Source organism: Patiria miniata, unplaced genomic scaffold (assembly GCF_015706575.1).
Source record: "Patiria miniata isolate m_02_andy unplaced genomic scaffold, ASM1570657v1 HiC_scaffold_16, whole genome shotgun sequence".
NCBI lineage: Eukaryota > Metazoa > Echinodermata > Asteroidea > Valvatida > Asterinidae > Patiria > Patiria miniata.
The window spans coordinates 14,158,288-14,168,033 of NW_024037054.1; positions in this window are offsets into that span (position 1 = coordinate 14,158,288).

The following is a 9,746-nucleotide window of genomic DNA, read 5'->3' on the forward strand; positions in this document are numbered from 1 at the left end:
ATTTTCGAATCAAACGCAGTAACTACCAAAACAAATGCCCAGATTTTCTGAGAGAAATCTGTATGCAAAAAGAATTTAAGGCCACGTAGGATCATTTGCAATTGCAATGCTGAGAGTGAAGATAAGACTGGTATCAAATACCCGGTGAAAGTATTTCGCCTGATATATCGGTTGAAAACTTTGCAGGTGTTTTTAAAATTTAAAAAAAAAATACTTAAGGTGTTATAAAGCAACGGAATCAAGTTACGAGATCCAACAAAATAATGCATACGTTTTCTCTGCTTTTTCTCAATGATAGTATCCACTGAGCTGAAACTTCAACAGTTTAGTTGCGAGCTTCTTAAGTTTTTAAGCCATTTAAGACCAACTTCCCCATAACTCTTCATCCTGAATTAGTTTGAGTGATTGCCGGAATACGCTGCGAGTACATCGCATCAGGATTTCATGTTTAAAAATTAAAATGATAAATTAAACAGGGAAAAAACGAGGCAGAAAATAAGGGGGTGGTTGATCATACCTATATGCTGTTTAGGTTAAAAAACTTTCGCAAGATTGTTTTCTTTAAACCAAAATGTTAACGCAGTATTTTTTTACCTGAACTATTACAAGTTCGTGAATTATTTTGAAGTAGTACGAATCCCGATGAATTTCAACTACTCTGAATCGCAGCAGGGAACTTGATGTTATGAGCTCTTGAAAAAAATGCATCCAAAATTTGATTCAAAACCAGTCGACTTTTTGACACTGAATTATTTGTGAATGTATAGTGTTAAATCAGACAAGATATATCGTCTTAAAAAAACTGAAGACGTTTTCGAAATAGTGTGCCGATGGGCAGACTATTAACGTGTGTTAGCAACGAAATTCAGTGAGAAGAACCAACAAAATAATCGCTTTAATTTATTTGTTTTGGTCAAATGTATAGCATCAACTAAGCTAAAAGTTCAAAAGTTAGTTGTGCTGCATCATACTTAAGATTGTGAGCAATTGATCATATGTTCCTCTAACTGGTTCAAGGTTGCTTTGACTTGTAGTTATAGGAATCACAATGAGCATACAGTTTCTGCATTTGTGGGGGAAATCGATCTCATACCAAGGAAGTAGGGGCGCAAACACTACAGCTGGACTACCGCAGTCAAGTAACAGTCATTCAATAAAGATTTATTTTCCGGATAGGAAATCAGCGCACCGGTTTGGCTCTACATGTAGTAAGCCACCATCTGTTTGTCACTTGAAATTTGTCTTGTAAAAATCTGTACCAATCACCAAAAACTTTCGAAAAATAAGCCAAAAATCAATATCGCTGTTTGTCCAAATATCCAACAGAATCTCAGTGGCATGCTGAGTGGAACCCTACATGCAAATACATGAGTGAATTCATCGAGAGCTTTTGCTTCAATCTCTTCAGGCGAACAGAAAGCCTGAGCAATTTGTACAAACACCAACTCTACACATGATTTCTACAAATTCACCCAGTTAAATAAAGCAATTTGAACTGGTCTAAAACTGTGTGCATCATATCACGATCCGGTCCGTTTGTATTTGTGCCCTCTATATTCATGACTCGTTCATCCTGCTGAATGTAACTTGATGATCAAAGCGCACTGTGAACTCTAGCGAAATGGCAAAGTTGAAAGGGTACTGCTTGAGCAATAACACACAATAAGACAAGCATGTTTTTGATGTCCGGATTTCCTGAAAAACGTTCTTCCGTGACCAACTTCCCCATAACTGTTGATCCTGAATTACTGATTGTCGGGAAACAATGTGAGTACATCGCATGTTTTCAAATCAAAGTGATAAAATTAAAATGGCAAAATGAGGAAGAAAATAAGGGGTGGTTGATCATACTGATTTTATGGGTGAGGTTATTTATAAAGGATGGAGCTTTCACAATATGTCTTCTTTAAACAAAAGAAAAACACTTATTTAAAGTATTAATAGTGCGTGAATTTGTTGAAGCATTAATCACAATCAGTTGAAACTATTCTGAAATCAGCAGAGAACTTGATGTTTTTTTTAAACTCTTCTAAAAACTGCAATCAGATATGACTAGAAAAAGTCCTACCTGGTAGCCTTTGTTTTGACAATACAACTTTCCGTGAATGTACAGTGTGCTATCCATTATAGTGACAAGATTTCAACTTTATCAAAATCTAAACCAGTCAGTATGTGAACAATAATTTAGTTTTAAGCGTGCGAAATTAAAATATATCAAGAAATATATTACTTTCTTCCTTTCTTTCTTGTTTTTTTCCCGGACAATAATTATCTGCGACTTTTCTTCTGAACCGTACAGAACATGGTATAAACTTGAAACTTTGAATGAACATCAAGACTCCGAGGTGTACCTTTTTTATACTCTGACGTCATAATGACGTCATCAGGTATTTAATTACAAGCAATTTCACTGCAAAACCTCATAAACAAAATGAACAATCATGTTCACACTTTGAAATCTGATTGACTATAGATTGATAAACATTTTTGATATTCGAAGGTAAAGTCGTCTGACCTTTCCTTCCGGGGTTACTGGTAGGTCAAATTTAGGTGAATTTAAAATGCAAAAAGAAGTTGCAGAAAGACGAAACCTGATATGAGCATGAACCTTAGTGTGAAGATGTGGATAGTTTAGTGACGTCGTCATGACGTCATCATACATCAAATTACAATCATTTCAGGTCAAAATTTAACAAAATAGTTTGACAGGCGCGGATCCAGAGGGTGGGGAGGGGGCCGACCCCCCCCCCCCAGCCCCCGCTGTGAAACATGCACACAAAATATTACCCGTTCGCCTGTCACAACATTTCTATATATTTTTTTAGGAGCCTCCCCTGCAAAAAATTCCAGGATCCGCCCCTGTTTGAGCAATGTCTGTTGTCCTAATAAACCTGAGTGTTCAGTGTTTTGTGAAGCGGCAGATTGTGCCTTGGGCGATAGGCTACAGGACTACAGGGTCATCATCTTTGGATGGAATTTTTGTTCCAAAAGGTCATCGGATTATACCGCAAAAATTGAACAGACAATGAAAGATGATGAAATAAGCTGTAATTTGATTGGGTGTCTCAAACACCTAGGAGAGTTGTGAGTATTTGTCCTGATCTTTACAAGTGGGGGGTATTTATCACTGAGGTCCATGGCAGTTTATTTGCTGGTCTGCAGCCATAAATATTCTTTGAATTACCATAAACGTCTTTGCGACAATTCAGCATTGTGACGTCATCGAACGGAAGCAAGTTATAATAGGGAGAATTTGAAACTGAATCGCATGTTGATTCAAAGACCACGAACAGCATTTTGCTAGTGCATTTATTTAATTTTTTTATGGAATTTTTTTTGGGGGGCTAGACAAAATTTGGGGGGCAAGCCCCCCCCCCCCCCCCCCCCGTAGAACCGCGCCTGGACTGTGTTCATAGCAGCGATTGGCCAAAATGTGAGGCACAGTTGTACAGTGAGTGTAGATTTGCACACTTCTTTTGTTCGAATGACGTTTTCTGTTTATAACTGTGACCAAAAACTTTTTACATGTAAATGAACAGAAAAAAAGATACAGTTTCCCACCAAATCACCGCTTTATTACGATGCTTGAATAAAGGAAATGTCAAACAGACACTCACCTAAGCACAGCTCTTGAATTCTATCGCGAAAGCACTTCTCAACACTCGAGCGGATTGCTGGCTGAAAACAAATACCAACAAAATATGAGTCATTAAAAATCCTCCAGGAGATAACTTGGGGGATGGTGGGGAGGCATAACTGAATTTCAAATAAATTATATAATTGCCGGGAAAAAATACCTATACCGATTTAATGACAGAAACTTTGCGATGCTCAAAGTGAAGAGACCGGTATCACATATACACTGTGAATTGTTCAGCCTGATATATCATCTGAAAAAAAATGAAGATGTTTTCGACTTAGTGCCAGTGGGCAGACTATGAACGTGTGCTACAATCCTGGCCAAATCTCGCTGGGCCCCCAACTCCCCGGCCCCCGTTCAGTGTTGTCGCTCATTGCGCGGTGTGTGCTCCATCAGCTGGAGAGAACAACATTGACCGGGGGAGCGGGGGAGTGGGTGACCGTGGCAGGCTCAGGAAGTGTCCCAACCATTTTGGCCGGGATTGTAGCAACGATATCAAGTGACAAGAACTAAAAAAAAATAATCCCTTTAATTGATCTGTTTTTGTCAAATGTATAGCATCAACTAAGCTTAAAGTTCAAAAAGTGAGTTGTACTGCATCATACCTAAGATTGTGAGCAATTGATCCTATGTTCCTCTAACTGGTTCAAGGTTGCTTGAACTTGTAGTTATAGGAATCACAATAGCATACAGTTTCTGCATTAGTGACGGAAATCGATCTCATACCAAGGAAGTAGGCGCAAACATTACAGCTGGACTACCGCAGTCAAGTTACAGTCGTTACATAAAGATTTATTTTCCGGATGGGAAATCAGCGCACCGGTTTGGCTCTAATAAGCCACCATCTGTTTGCCAACTAAAACGTGACTCTAAACATTTGGGATTTGTGAAAATCTGTACCAATAACGCAACCAAAAACACTCACCGAGCACAATCTTGTTCTTGCAATCAGTTCTCTCTCTGGTTGTCGTCCGAAGGAGCTAGGTTACGAGCTGTGAGGGGAGAAGCGGCCCGCATCTGCCTTAAATCTTGGAATCGATTTCCTGAGCAGTGACTGAGGGACTGTCAATCACACATCACCGACTCGCTTCATATTAATGAGACGAAAGTCATGTTAATATCGTTGAGGCTATTAAAGTCACCCATACAAACTTGTGTCACCGACACTGAAATAGCCACATCCTATTGGTTGATACTGTATTGATGTCGGTGACAAATCCAAAACACGTGATTTGTGATTGACACGCAAAACTACATCCCGGCACTTGTGGTCACCGCTAGTCACCGAGTAACTGTGATTGGTGGATAGAATAATGACGTACACCGGCCGTGATTTACTCGGTGATCAGTTTGCGCTGTACGAATAACTCTATGGTTTGAGTCTCAGGGTAGTAGAAGTATATGTTCCGTGTGTTTTTTGTTTTGTATGTAGTCACCATCAAATTGATTCAGTACATGAAAATCAATTATGTGTAATGGGCAATTAAGGTTACACACATTGTTAAAATGGGCTTCATTTTAGAACAAACCAACATAGAACTATAGCACACTATAAATTGTCCAGCTATTGTCTAGTTATTGTGTAAGGTCTAATGTTGAGTTATGACTTTTTTATTTAACAAGGCTGGCTGACGGGGAGGGGTGGGGTCACGGCAGCAAAATCAGTAGTTGGAATAACTAAATCAGAAGTGGAGAGAAGACAACTGGTTTTAAATCGATGCTTCTCATCCGGCCTTCCCTCGATTGATTCATGAAATCTATAGAGAGAAGGGGGTGCCGGGATGGGAGCGCCCCCATAGCGCCAAATGAGGTTCAGCCCCCCCCCCCCCCCCTCCACACACATCCACACAATCAACCCCAGACAAATAGTGTACTGTACACTTGCATCTTCTCTACAATACAGAGTCAAGATTGTTTGCAAAAACAACAAGTTTTAGCAGGAAATCAGTGGTTAGGCGTAATGACCGCTTTGACAGGGACTTTGAGGAAATACACAATGCATGGGAATGAATCCACCTGGACAAAACAACATGACCTTCGGTGAACTATGCGCATCCTATCCTGTCCCTGCATATCCAGGGCACTCCAATGGTGACTGCACGCATACAATCAGATCAGTTTTGGCAGTAGTTAAAGATTACATTTTATATTTAAAAAAAAATCGTCCAATGAGGGCGCTGTTCAAACCAGACGACCATGGACACTATCGGACAATAGGTGGCGCCACGCTGCGTGGCTAAAATAAATACACAACAACCAGACATGCCAGATGGAGCAAAATTGTTGTTCACAAACATGACAAAGTGGAAGGGACTGGAGGTGATATTCGATAAGGAAATAGCCGCAGCTGTGGAGAATGAAGCGATTTTGGCAGAAGGAATCCCTCGGTTGGACTGGGGTTATCGTGATGATTCTCTTGCTAGATAGAGTGTTCGAGATAGGTCAGCAAATTATGTCGGGTGTAAGGTTCAGCGCGGCATACCGACGGCCACACTAGTGGGGCTATGTTGGGTGTAGCTTGAGAAGTTGAGTAACTCCAGCTGACATGCTCCATATTCATTCACATAACATGTGAATGAATATGGAGCATGTCAGCTGGAGTTACTCAAGCTACATGTATGTCGGGTGGGATTTGAGTGTTCAAAATCATGGTCATCATGGTCATGGTGTTTGAAGGTTCAAGTGTAGTCCGCGGACCGTAGCCTAACTTGGAGTTGGACCCTAGCCGGCATAAATGTGGCCAATTTACTGGACTACCTCCGCAATAAAGGCCACACTTCCACCATGTCCATCATGTACAAAAACATGTCGAACTTTGTCAAATTTTGATATTCACATTTAGGCCTAGTTTGTACTTTATTTTTGGTTTAGAAGTTACTCACCATGCTCACTTTTGTCATGTTTGTGCTGCCTTTTTCAGATGTCTAATTTTCGTGAAATTTCATGTTGAAATTTTGATACGCGAACATGTGCAAACGAATCTGGAAATTTCACGAAAAAGAGACATCTGAAAAAGGCAGCACTTTCTGATTAGGCTATAAAGAGGGTGAGTAGGCTTCTAAAGCAAAAATAAACTACAAATTAAGTCTAAATGTGCAAATCAAAATTTGACAAAGTTTGACATGTTTTTGGGAAAGATTTTCATATAGGCCCTACGAAGTTCATTCAACACCCTGTGAACAAACCCTATGAGATTGGACTGAAAAATTCTAAGTGTTTTCTAAGAAAATGCTTGTATAATTTTCTCACTGCTCAAATTGACTTTGATGACATGAAATTGCTATCTGGGGGCTTGTTAGTCAATACAGAGGAAAATTAGTGAACTTCGTATATTGAATGGACCCAACTTATCGCCTTTGTAACATTCGGACATCATCCAAGCTAATCCCCGTATATGCCGAGCAACACAATTTTGTCTTTTGACCCAAAAACCCAACATTGCCCAACAAAAACATCAGATTTCAGTGGGTAACCCTCAAAACGGCCTCCAAATTACTAGATACGCCACCTGAGGTTCAAGTAGACATCAATAATTAAGATGGTTGTACTGAAGTTTACTTACAATCTGGATGAAAAGTGAAATTTCCCATTCAATCCCGAGAGCTCCCCTTGCGATCGTGAACACGTTCATTTTCAGACTCATGTTAATGTTTGAACGATGCGATGTGGTCTTCATGCCCAGCGTACATTGTACATTCGATGTCCCCATATCCCGAGTGCGATTCCGTTACCGAGCGCAATGCATCGATTATGATAATGAGTAGTCTGGATCTCGTTTGTAAACACAAGTACATTTCAAACGATAATAGAGAGTCGGGAACTAGGACAGCTTTTATGGGCGGAAACCAGTTCAAGCTAGTTCCCGATTGTCTTTTACCATTTGAAATCCACTTGTGTTCACAAGCGAGATCCAGTCTACTCATTATCATAATCGATACTTCGCGCTCGGTAACGGAATCGCACTCAGGATATGAGGACCATTGAATGTACGCTGGGCATGAAGACTACATCACGTCGTTCAAACATTAACACGAGTCGGAAATTTAACGTGTTCATGATCGCGAGGGGAGCTCTCAGAATTGAACGGGAAATTTCACTTTTCTTCCGGATCGTAAATAAACTTCAGTACAACCATCTTAATCATCGATGTCTATTTGTACCTCAGGTGGCCTATCTAGTAATTGGGAGGCCATTTTGAGGGTGAAATCTGAATGTTAAAAAGACGATAAGTTGGGTCCAAGCATGGTCCAAGTTACTCGGACTACTGTAAGTGTAGTGTAGTCCGAAAATTTGGGACTCTCAATACTGTGTATGAGAGTCCTAAAACTTATGGTATTGAAAACATGCAAAGCAAGAAAATAGACTGGCACCTGAAACAACCAGTCCAACACAGCTTCAGTACTGCATCAATCAACCATGCCAAAAGAATTTAAGAAACGTGTGGCATGAAGCGAGAACTAGTCTCAATTTACTACACATTTCTCCGTAGTCAAGCCACCAGACTATTGACACCGAATGAAGAGGTCATGTCTTTTCAAATAGTTGGACCATATGGTCATGATGGTTGGACATGTACCAGTCTAGTATTTAGTCCCATTTTGAAATCACTTGACTTCCCTCTCATGTGCAAAACATTGAAGAAAAATCTCCTTTGAAAATTGAACTGAGTCTCCAAACTTGGTTGGTGAAATACTGAGGACATTTTCTTTGCCCGTTTTGTTTTGCATGTTTCAGAGCACTCCAGAGCCCTGTCTGCTGTAAGTGTAACTTAGCCCTAGTCCTAGCCCAGGTTGGACTCTGTTGTGTACATGCAACGGAGTCCAGGGTATGAATCTCTCCTGCCATAGCGAAAAAAGTTTTAACACATTTAGTATTAGTAAATATTGCTTGACATTATTTATGCTGATTGAATTCTTCTCATTGTCTTTGGGTAATGTATTTTTTTTTTCATTAGAAAATTGACGTGGCAGGACACACAGTGGATGATTTGGTGAACAAGACAATAGAATACCTTCAGCCCAATCCAGGTAAGAACCAAAATTGAAACATCATTGACGCTAACCTTCCCAAATCCTCCAAAATCCTATTTGCAAAATGTAGGCTTTTGCAGGATTGAGGCTATATGGCAAAAATGTGTGCCTGATTTATGAGGATGCACTGTGTCAAGGTCTTGGGCCGGATCTTGTGTTGTTCCCTGAGCTCAGGGAACCAGACTAGCTGGCTTGCATCCATTCACGGATGTGTAACCGCTTGCAAACAAAATGTGGACTAAATAAATTGGGTAAATTGGGGCACTATTTGGACAAATCAGTTTCTTCCAACGATGGTCGGCCGACCACTCTTTTGAAATCAATACGAAAATTCCACTTTTCTTAAAAATGACAGCACACCAGAAGCCATGATTTCACAGGATGTCTGAGACTGTCATTCACCTACAGTCAAGTAAAGTATTTCATAATAATTTGGTAGTTTTGTTTGTTGATGTTTGCAAATGTCGTATATTACCTTTAATTGTAACCTTTGGAATAATTACGTTTGGGGTGACTATAGAACACCGGTTTGAATCGGGTCTAAGTATGCACTTCAAACAAACCAAATAGAGATAGATCTTCTATTTGTTTTCTGACCCTTATCAATCGTGTTGTCTTTCCTGAACAGTCTCCAGAGCCACGAGTAAAGTCCGTGGTCAGAACAAGGGAGGAACCAAGCCTCAACAACCCGTAGGATTCCTGGGAGAAGTCATGCTGAAGAACGGCAGAGAATTAGGAGAAGATTCAACGTTTGGTGAGCAAGCTTCAAGATGTATTCTCTTTCCTTCTGTGGTAGACTGATCAAAAAGCTCGCAAAAAGGTGCTCTAATCAGTGTTGCAATCCACCAACATAGTACCATGAGTATTGTGTAATTTATGTAGTGCCCAGCACTTCAGATATGCAAGGCTAAGTAAAGAAATAAACCAGTTTCTCGTAGCTGCCCACTGCCTTTTTTGCACCCACTTTGTATTTTTTTATTTTTTTTATTTATAAATGCATGCATTTGCAATATACAGGTGAGTCAAAAAAGACAAAACTCAAATGGCAGGACCAATTTTTGAATAAAGTTTTGCCT